Here is an 11,559-nt window from a genome sequence, read left to right as displayed (position 1 = left end):
AACACCAACAGCGGCAGCTGGGGAAACCATAGTGGCGGCAACAACAGTAACAGCGGCGCCAACAACAGTGTCAGCTGTGGAAACAACAGTGACAATGGTGCTAACAACGTCAGCCGAGGAAACAACAGCGGTGGTAGCAACACCAAAAGCGGCAACAACAGTGTCAGCTATGGAAGCATAAACTTTCATTTTTCCATCCCCATAACCTTATTTTCCAACTACTTTTTTCCAGAGCTGTCAGCAGTGCTGCCTGATGACCCCGAGGAGAGGTATCCTTGGATGCGGAAAGCCAAAAGTAAAAGTAGGTAGTTATTTCATGGGTTGTGAAGCCGGCGCTCCTACTTCCTCCAATGTCCGCTGATGCCGCTGTCACTGCAGTGGGCCAGACGATCAGCTAATGGATGGGGTTTATGAGCAGTGAATCCCTGTCCATCAAATACTGATGGCCTATCGGAGGATAGGTCATCAGAGGAAAAACAGGACAGGAAACTCTTTTTAGAAGGACCTTCTACCATAAGAAAGCAAGTCTTAAAACTTCATTGTGTACCTCTCTTCTTACTTTCAGAAGTGTCACGGGAGATGCTGGACCTCCTAGAACAGCTCATTAATTGGCTGCCACAAAATCCCAACAAAGCCCGTAAGGGGTGATCTTGTGAGGTGACACCTAGAGACTTCACAATTTTTCACCAATTGTTTATTTATGGATATTGTCCATACCAGAAGCCCAGGATGACCAGGTTCTCATGCCACTGCTGCAGCAAGGCTATAAGTGGCGGACACACTGTTCCACTTTTCAACGACTGCAAGTAATAAATTTGCACACACCCATGATCTGTGTAACGGCCCGGTAGATGGACACGCGTGTCGCTTACCGGTGATGTGACAGAGACCTCCTGCCTCTCGCCACTACGGTGCACGCTCCTCCGTTGTCCTCAGTGCAATGATCTGAGAGGTCTTACTGTGCGCCGCGTCCCGGTGACACAAGGCCTCCCTCCCCTGCTCCACTCCCATCTCCTGCCTGAGATATGGCGTCCCTTGCATCTCCAGCTGACTACGGAACGCAAACTAAGGTAGCCTTGGAGCTAAAATGCTCTTCCTCTCCCACCGTCTTACTTCCTGTTAATATTTTAGAACTTGTTATATATTCAGTGATATTGGTCTGTTAAGTCATGCTTGAAAAAGGTGCTATATGGGCACGGAAACGCGTTGCAAAATTGTGAAGCTCTTTTGTTTACCTTTTTATCATTAAAAAACTTGCTTTCTATTAATATGTGTCTACATTGCATCTTGATGTACAACAAGAGGAGGGTTCTAATTCCCACATCAGACCCCTCTCTTCTCGCTAATGAATATTACCAATTTGTCCCTACATTAACTGATGAGTGCCTGTTGTTTTTTCTTTAAACTATAGTTGTCTTTGTCCTGATTCCCTGCCTTGGATTTTGGAATCTTCCTGTCCCATGGATGCACCTGGTGCAGAAGAAGTGTCCGGCTTACCAGGACTACAGGTGTGGCGGCCTCCCCTCCCCAGAGGCTAGCTGTCCACGCCAGGTGAGCCCTTCTCTTTATTCTTTTTTTAGTCACTTAGTTGTGTTTCCTCACAAGACTCTATTCTTTTTTAGTAGTTTTTTCTTTTACCCCATATCATTGTTATTCAAACTTTATCTCTTTAACACTTTACAACAGCTTTAAGCTCTCATCATAATGCAGGGCTGGGATAAATGATCCCACTATCCATGATTCCGTGTCTTCTACAATGGAGATACTACGGAGCACACATCTGATTTTTAGGATGATAATTGCGTTTTTTTTAACATGACAACTTCTTGCCCGTTACCTGGTAATATAACATTATTTTATCACTGCCCTCAGACAGTGTTATACAGCAGTTTTAGGGGTTTTGGTGAACTTGTGGTTCAGTTCAAATTAATTTGGACCAAACCAAATTTTTCACAAGTTGGTTCCCCACTAGTGAGCGCTGCCATAGTCCGCCTTGTATCCAACCCACACCTCAGTCACCTACATGTATCCCACGGAGATAGAAGGGGTTAATGCTATAAACATGCTGATAACCTGTGTATTTATATGTTATTTACAGGGCTGTCAGATGAGAACACCGTGACCCCCGGAGAGAAACTGACAGTCAAAACTGGAGAGATGAGAAGAACTTTCCTCTTTATCTACATATAATGTCCACCTTATATTTCTCTGATTTCTACCATTTACCTGTAAACCAGAGGGAGGTTAACCCCTTAATGGTGACTACAGAGTCACGATATCTCATTACATATAATCATGATAATAAAAGTTCCTGTTAGTTTTTTGTTCTAGTTTTCCTGTACTTAGAGATGTGCCCTACAAATCTAGGGTTAGGATTGGATCCCAGTTGTAGGTAATGTATAAAACTAATGTTATTCTCCCCATAGGAACATCTGGACCGGAGGTCCATCTGAGACCGGTTATTATTCTGACCCTTCCCGGTATAAATGGTAAGTGTATAATGACGTTGTTACTATTAATATTTATTCCTCTATAAGAAATCCATGGCAGACTGGAGGGGATGATGGGGGGGTCCCTTCTGTCAGGGTAATTATATGATAAAATGATTAAATGTCCGGTATCTCAGTTCTCTCTGATCCTGGACACTGCGGCCAGGTGTCAGCTATCAAAGACAGCCATGTATTTAGCAGACTCGATTTTATTTCACCATACGGTGACACACCGCCTCCACCTCACATGTATGGTGGCTGCCAGGAAGGGGTTAATTTATCCAAAGAATAGAAAAAAAATTTACCCCATAGAAGAAGCTACCAATGTCTATTGTGTTTCCGCTAACTGAAATCTGCTGTTGATAGAAAATCTCTGTTTTGCCTTTCAATTAAATTATTATGAATTTTGCATATTGCCGAAAAGCCGGCCAGCGTGATAGGAAAGACATCGCCTACAATAACACCAGCATACGCTGAAGGTATTTAAAGGTATGAACTCTAACATGGAGTAGTTGGCGTCAGCGGAGTTATGTTGATGACCCTCATCTCTTTAGCATTGGACTGACCCACAAGAGGAAACGCCCATATAAAAGGAAAATGGTTTGGCGGATTATCATCCAATTTTAGATACAAGTTATGGAGGAAAGAAGAAGCCTGTTAGGCCATGTCATCAGCATGGCGGCCATTTTGTATACCACCATCTTGGCTTCAACTTCAGTTTTTCTAATAGGAAGGTAAGTGTGTGACACATCAATCTGGTAGAGACTCTCACCAGAGAAACAATGTTGTACATCATTTCCTATATTGTTATTCATCCTCTTGTTAAAGCAGTGATTTTTATTTTGTACCAGCAATGTGAATGATGACATTGTCCCAGCGTCCCAGGATGACCCCGAGGAAAGGTATCCTTGGATCCATGATATAATCAGTAAAAGTAAGTAGTTATTTGATTCGGTTACATATGGAGAAAACACTACTTAACCCCTTCCTGCCACAACCCTTTCTCACTTTTGTTTTCATATTTCCATCCTCACTTTTAAAAAATCATAACTTTTTCTATTTTTCCGGCGACGGCTACATGAGGGCTGTCTTTGTGGGACAAGTTGTATTTTCAGTGGTGCCGTTTAATATACAGTATTGTATAACGTATCAGAAAACTTTTAAAATCTTATAAGTGGGATGAAATGGAAGCTAGGAAATCTTATAACTTTTGGGAGGAGGGGTCGTTTTCATGGCCCTCAGCGTGCAGCGGGAATGATGTGTTGTCTGTATTTTGTGGGTCAGTATGATGATGGTGATATCAAATTTATATTTTTTGTGCTGTGAATTTTTGGTCACTTTTTATTTAATTGTTTGTAGAGATGGATTGACCAAAAAAAGCACAATATTGGCATTGTGTGAATATATATATATATATATATATATATATATATATATATATATATATATATATATATATATATAAATATAAATATATCTATAATTTTTGATGGCCTTCACCATGTGGGATAAATGTGTTTTTTTTTTTTTTTAAGTTAAATCGGACTTTTACGGATGCGGCAATACTTAGTTTTAATTAATTTAATTTTGATACATCAACAGGTAAAAGTAAACTTTTACTATTTTTTTAATTTGCTATTGATTACGTTTAATAAAGTTTTTTTTTTTTAAGTAGTATTTTGGTTGTGAATCTTTAAAAATTCCAGATATTTATGCACAGCTGGTTGTGTGTATAAATTGGGCAACATTGCCATCTTATGCTATTCCTCATTTCTGATACTTCTCCACAGCGCTATTTTTCAAGATGGCCACCGCATCCCTGCGGATATGCAGCTTGAACCTACATTTATCACAATTCCCTGCTCCGTACTTTCTTCTTGTGTATGTCCTGCTAAGCACTGCCCTGCTATTGGTCAGCAATCCAGTCCTGAGAGCTGAATACAAAAAAGCCTGTTCACAGTTGTTCTTACTCCGAACCCCCATTGACTTCTATGGGGACTAGAGATGAGCGAGCATACTCGTTAAGCCAAAATACTCGAGCGAGTATTGCCATTTTCGAGTACATGCCTGCTCGTCTCAAAAGATTCGGCGGCCGGTGTGGGTGAGCGGTGAGTTGCGGGAGTGAGCATGGGGGGGTGGGAAGGAGAGAGTGAGAGAGAGATCTCCCCCCCCCCCCCCCCCCGTTCCTCCCCGCTCACCCCCGCCGGCCCCCAAATCTTTTGAGACTCGAAAAGGGCAATACTCGCTCAAGTAATTTGCCTTAGTTAGTACGCTCACTCATCTCTAATGGGGACACAGAAAGGTAAAGCATGTTCTAGCGTCTTTTTGTGCGACCAAAATTTGCGCATGTGAACAAACCCAATGAAATCAATGGGTTCTATTCTCTGTGCGTCCATGTGATGACGGCCTAACACTGACCAGTAGAGAGCCATGGCCAGCCAGGATATCCCCACTCTCATCACAGTCCAGATCTGGGATATATAGCATGTTAAATGAGTCTAAAAACTAGAATGTAGTTCCAAAAGTTACACATTTAAGCCAAAGCCTCCAGAAGAATCAAGGAACGTGAGAATGTCAGGCCATTGTACCAGGCTCTAACAGCAAGCCGTAGTTGACAATACCAAAGTAGCAGTTAGCGGGTATAGTAGCATTAAACTGCATGAACTAAAAAGCTGCCCTCACTTACTATATCAGTAAGGATGGTTACTCCATAAAGCCCTCAGAATGAGGATTCAGTAAAGTGGTGCAGATGGGGCAAATGTGGATTACCCCACAGGGAAGTATTCAGGGGACATTTAGCCGCCTCCTCGGGACAGAATGCCACACTTTAAGGCTCACCATCACAGGGGTGGCAAAACAATCCCCATGGAAATACGGCCCCTCAGTACCAGCCCTCTGATCCAAGCCCACTGCTTGATTGTAATTAGATGAGGACAACCACCAGCCTGAATAAACCAATTGGCTAGCTAAAGAAGGGCACCCCCGCCCACCCACCAATCAATCGGAAGGCAAAGGGCTTCTAATTTAAAGCTTGGAAGGCAGCCTCTACATAACATGCTGCGTACTAGTACTATTAGGTGGAGAGTATCAGAAAATTTGGGGGAAACTAGGGGAATTTTGGGGTGTTATAGTTGACATACACAAATTTAGGCAATAGTTTAATTTTCAATAAATTTATGCAGCCTACTAAGGTAAAGAGGAGGAAGTCCCAGTGGTGGCCACCTCCTGGGCCCAGCCAAAAACTGTACGTCCTATAGCGGGAAGGGGTTATATTCCTGCACCCATGTAACATGGCTAAGCGAGCACAGATTGTACGATAATATGTGTAAAAACTAACGCAAAAGCGTGTCGTTAATGATGTAACTGCGTGGCTCTTGACGAGCATCTTTTCACATACTACAGTGTGAGGTGACACTTATAAGAGATGTGCCCTCTAAATCTCGGGTTGGGATTGCAGCCCAAATGTAGATGATATATGAAGCTAATGAATGCCATGTTCTCCCCATAGGAACATCTGGATCGGAGGTCAGAATTAGGACCTTTATTATTCTGACTATTCCTGCTACAATGGAGATACTATGAAGCACAGATCTTATGGTTTAGACTGTATTTGTGGCTTTTTTCAACATCATGACTACTTGTCCGTTACCTGGTTAGTTACATTATTTCATGGCTGCCTTTAGATAGTATTATACAGCAGTTTTAGGGGTTTTGGTGAATTTGTGGTTCAGTTCAAATTAATTTGGACCAAACTGATTTTTCACAAGTTGGTTCCCCACTAGTGAGCGCCGCCGCAGTCCGCGCCATTTACAGGAGATTATTTCGTTAGAATCTTCTAGTCTTCCTGTAATAGGAGATACGCCCTATAAATCTCGGGTTATGATTAGAGCCCAAACATAGATGATGTATGAAGCTAAAGAATGCCTTGTTCTCCCCATAGGAACATCTGGACCGGAGATCAGAATTAGGACCGTTATTATTCTGACTATTCCTGCTACAATGGAGATACTGCGGAGCACAGCGTCTATTTTCTTGATTCTTTTTTTTTGGACACGGCAGCTTCTCGCCCGTTACCTGGTAATGTTACATTATTTTATCACCACTCTTAGACAGTGTTATACAGCAGTTTTAGGGGTTTTGGTGAACTTGTGGTTCAGTTCAAATTAATTTGCACCAAACTGATTTTTCACAAGTTGTCTCCCCACTAGTGAGCGTCCCCGCAGTCCGTGCCATTTACAGGATATTAGTTAGAATTCGCTAGTCTTCCTGTAATAGGAGATGCGCCCTATAAATCTCGGGTTGGGATTGGAGCCCAAAAGTAGATGATGTATGAAACTAATGAATGCCATTTTCTCCCAATAGGAACATCTAGACCGGAGGTCAGAATTAGGACCATTATTATTTAGACTATTCCTAGTATAAACGGTAAGTGTATAATGATGTCACTACTATAACTAGAAAAAATGTAGAACTGGCAGCATATGGGGATGTAGTAGAAAAGAGTAATTTATTCTCCCATCACAACAGACAGCGAAGGTTCGGCCTGACAGCCTTCCTCATGCTTGTCTGTTGTGATGGGAGAATAAATTACTCTTTTTTACTGCATCCCCATATGCTGCCAGTTCTACAATTTTTCTATATGGACTTTCTATGGAGTGTGCAGTTTGAAACACCTTGACTAGCTATTGCATACAATGGCCTGACCCAGTGTGGGAAGTTTAGTGCTGCTGGTGCAAAACCTGTTATATGTACTTTGGCCATTACTATTACTATTTATTCCTGTAGTTTATGTCATTACTTATAACTGTAGGAAACCATTCCCCAATTTATAAAAGATACAGACAACCTCAATATATTGACATAATGGGGGTATTAGGGTTGTCCAGGGCTAGAAAAACATGGTGTTTTTTTCCCCAAAAACAGCGCCACCATTCTTTGTGTGTTGTTTTTGGAATTGCAGTTCATCTTCCATTCACTTCAACAAAAGGTTATTAAGCTAATTTTGATTTAGATTTTTCTTTTTCAATTCAAGTCCTAATAGGGGACTTGAATTAGTGATCGTTTGATTGCATGTAGAATATACTGCAATACTTAGGTTACATGGCCTAGCGGGTTCCTCCCTTCCTCTACAGTTTGTGTCTAACGTTGGATCATCATCCGCTAAACCATTTTCATTTTCTCTGGGTGTTTCCTTGCTTTGAGACACCTTCTATATATTGGTTTTCTTCGTGCTTTATGATTGAAGTCAGTATGTTCTTGTTTCTTACAGGAGATACAACTAGAGAAGACCTGCTGCCGACCACCCGACTACATATCCTGAAGGTAATATAGCATGTCTGTCCATAGAGGATATAGACTTATTTAACAGGATGCAGACATAAGAGACTGTAAGGGGAGATGTGGGAATCTACCCATGTATATAACTGTATGTGACTTACTGACATAGATGCATTTGTGTACTAGGAAAGCGTGAGGACGTCTATGGGTTAGGGCTCATTCACATGGGCATATATGTATTTAAGTTACGTAAATATGCAGCGTATTTATGTGACTGAAATGTGCATACTTTCTGCTTATTGTGCACAAAAAACCCTGAAAGACTGTTCCCAATGATTTCAGTTTAATATGGGTTATTTTGGTACATAATATACACTAAAATAAGAAATGCTTAGTTTTTTCTTACGTGACTGAAATACACACACGGGAATTAACCCATTGAAACCACAGTTTTATTCACTGTGTAATACGCTGTATATTTATGTTCATGTGAAAGAGCCCTCACTGTATAACTGGGGACTGTGTGTGAGCGTGCGGATGGAAAAGAGTTTTGTTGTGGCCTCTGCGGACGCTTTAATGAGCTGCTGTAGATGCAGAGCCTTCACCTGTAGAGACACTGAGTGCTGATCGGTGTGATCTGTAGAGAGCGTGTACCAGCCCGGATGAGTAGGTAGAGAGACAGCAAACACAAAGAAATTAGGAATACAAAGTGTCTGCTGAATCCCGCATGGGCGGTAAATCTGAGAGTTGAACTGTGAGTCTGATAAAGTGACTTAAAGCTGGTTCCACTTAAACTGGTAGCAGCCAGGTATGAAGCAAGCATGGCTACCGAGCTTGTTCCATACTCACCCTACAGTCGCACATTTATGTGATTGGTCATTAAAGGGTTAACTTTAAAGGGATTTTCTGTATGCTTAAAAATTATTCTAACAGTCAAAAAGGAGAGAGAATTTAAAAAAAAACACACATATTGCCCTGTAAATCCCTGCGATCCCAGTGCGGATGCTGCGGCGGATCCTGCAGGAGAGTTTTGCTTTGATTTCTGTTTGCACTTCTAAAGAATATATCATTCTTGCTTTTCTCAGGTCATAACAGAATAACCATCTGGAAACCGTACTGTGAAGGTAAAATTTTCTCCCATCTAATAAATCCTGCATATTATGGGTATCATCTCTGCACAGTATACACACAGATCACCTATAGATTATACACATATAGTGACTGACTAAGAACCCCCACAGATAAAACATGTCTTACAGGTTAACTGTATAAATGACTGCTCCTTTCCAGAACTGTCAGCGATACCGACAACAGCCGGAACAACAGCATCAGCCATGGAAACAACAGTGGCGATAACAACAGCGTCAGCCGTGGAAACAACAGTGGTGGTAACAACACCAAAAGCGGCAACAGCATTGTCAGCCATGGAAACATAAACTTTTATTTTTTTATCCCCATTTTCAAAAACCATAACTCTATTATTTTATTTTTCACCAGTACCATTTAACATTCAACACTGTTAAATGAGTTCTCCTTTCCACATCTGTTAGCAGTGCCGCCGGATGACCCCGAGGAGAGGTATGCTTGGATGCGGAAAGCCAGGAGTAAAAGTAGGTAGTTATTTCATGGGTTGTGAATCTGGTGCTCCCACTTCCTCCAATGTCCGCTGATGCTGCTGTCACTGCAGTGGGCCAGACGATCAGCTGATGGATGGGGTTTCAGAGCAGCGAACCCCTGTCCATCAACTAATGATGGCCTATCGGAGGATAGGTCATCAGAGGAAAAACAGGGCAGGAAACTCGTTTTAGAAGGACCCTCTACCATAAGAATCCCAACAAAGGCCGTAAGGGGTGATCTTATGGGGTGATAAAGATAATTCTTATAGCGGCCATCTATAGGCCCTTCTCCATAAGAAAGCATGTTTTAAAACTAATCTGTATAAAACTCTTCTTATTTCCAGAGCTGTCATAGGAGATGCTGGACTTCCTGGAACAACACCCTAATTGGCTGCCAGAAAATCCCAACAAAGGCCGTAAGTAGTGATTTTATGGGGTGACACACAGATAATTCTCATAGCGGCCATCTACACAGTATAAACTGGGCAGTAGTGACGGGTTGTGTCTTATAGGGCAACTCTTCTATAGACGCATGTTAGTTAGAGAAGGGAGGCAGTTATACCAGCGCTAGAGCTTATATAGAGAGATTATATAGGCTGCAGCATCTAAGTAGATAAATGGCCATGATGGGAGCCAGCACTGATTGTGGCTATAGTCAGCAGATGTCAGCTGTAGGAATTAGCTGGTAGCAGCCAAGTATGAAGCAAGCATGGCTACCAAGCTTGTTCCATACCCTACAGATCAATGATGTACGTTTATGTGATTGGTCACTAAAGAATTAACTTTAAAGGGATTTTCTTTGTGCTTAAAAATTATCCTAACTGTGAAAAAGGAGAGAGAATTTTTAAAAATGACAGATATTGCCCTGTAAATCCCCCGCGATCCCAGAGCAGTTCCTGCGACGGATCCTGCGGAAGAGTTTTGCTTTGATTTCTATTTGCACTTCTAAAGAATATATCATTCTTGTTTTTCTCAGGTCGTAACATGAAAACCATCCGAAAACCATACTGTAAAGGTAAAGTCTTCTCCCATCTATTAGTTCCTGTACATTATGTGTATCATCTCTACACAGTATACACACAGATCATCGCTATAGATTATACAGTTTTGCTTTGATTTCTGTTGAAAACTACAGCGTCAGCCGTGGAAACAACAGTTGTGACAACAAAACCAACAGCGACGGCTACAACAGTGACAGCTGTGGAAACAACACTAACAGTGGCAGCAACAACGTCAGCCGTGGAAACAACAGCGGTGGTAACAACACAAAAAGCGGCTACAACCGTGTCAGCCATGGAAACATAAACTTTCATTTTTCCATCCCCACTTTCAAAAAACATAACCTTATTTTTCTGACTACGTGAAGCTGCATGGGGCTGTTTTTGCAGTTGTATTTTTCAACAGTACCATTTAACATTCAGCACTGTATAAATGACTTCTCCTTTCCAGAACTGTCAGCAGTGCTGCTGGATGACCCCGGGGAGAGGTATCCTTGGATGCAGAAAGCCAAAAGTAAAAGTAAGTAGTTATTTCATGGGTTGTGAATCTGGCGCTCCCACTTCATGCAATGTCTGCTGATGCCGCTGTCACTGAAGTGGGCCAGACGATCAGCTGATGCATGGGGTTTCTGAGCAGCGGACCCCTGTCCATCAAATACATTTATGTGATTGGTGATTTAAGGGTTAATTTAAAGGGATTTTCTTTGTGCTTAAAAATTATCCTAACATCATTTAACATTCAACACTGTATAAATGACTTCTCTTTTCCAGAAGTGTCAGCAGTGCTGCCGGATGACCCCGAGGAGAGGTATCCTTGGATGCGGAAAGCCAGGAGTAAAAGTAGGTAGTTATTTCATGGGTTGTGAAGCCGGCGCTCCCACTTCATGCAATGTCTGCTGATGCCGCTGTCACTGCAGTGGGCCAGATGATCAGCTGATGGATGGGGTTTCTGAGCAGCAGACCCCTGTCCATCAAATACTGATGGCCTATCGGAGGATAGGTCATCAGAGGAAAAACAGGACAGTAAACTCTTTTTAGAAAGACCCTTTACCATAAGAAAGCAAGTCTTAAAACTAAGCTGTATACATCTCTTCTTATTTTCAGAAGTGTCATGGGAGATGCTGAACCTGCTGCAACAGCTCATTAATTGGCTGCCAGAAAATCCCAACAAAGGCCGTA

Source organism: Eleutherodactylus coqui, chromosome 1 (genome assembly GCF_035609145.1).
Source record: "Eleutherodactylus coqui strain aEleCoq1 chromosome 1, aEleCoq1.hap1, whole genome shotgun sequence".
NCBI classification, from domain to species: Eukaryota; Metazoa; Chordata; class Amphibia; order Anura; family Eleutherodactylidae; genus Eleutherodactylus; species Eleutherodactylus coqui.
The sequence above is the reverse complement of the archived record's forward strand: the minus strand, read 5'-3'. Positions refer to the sequence as shown.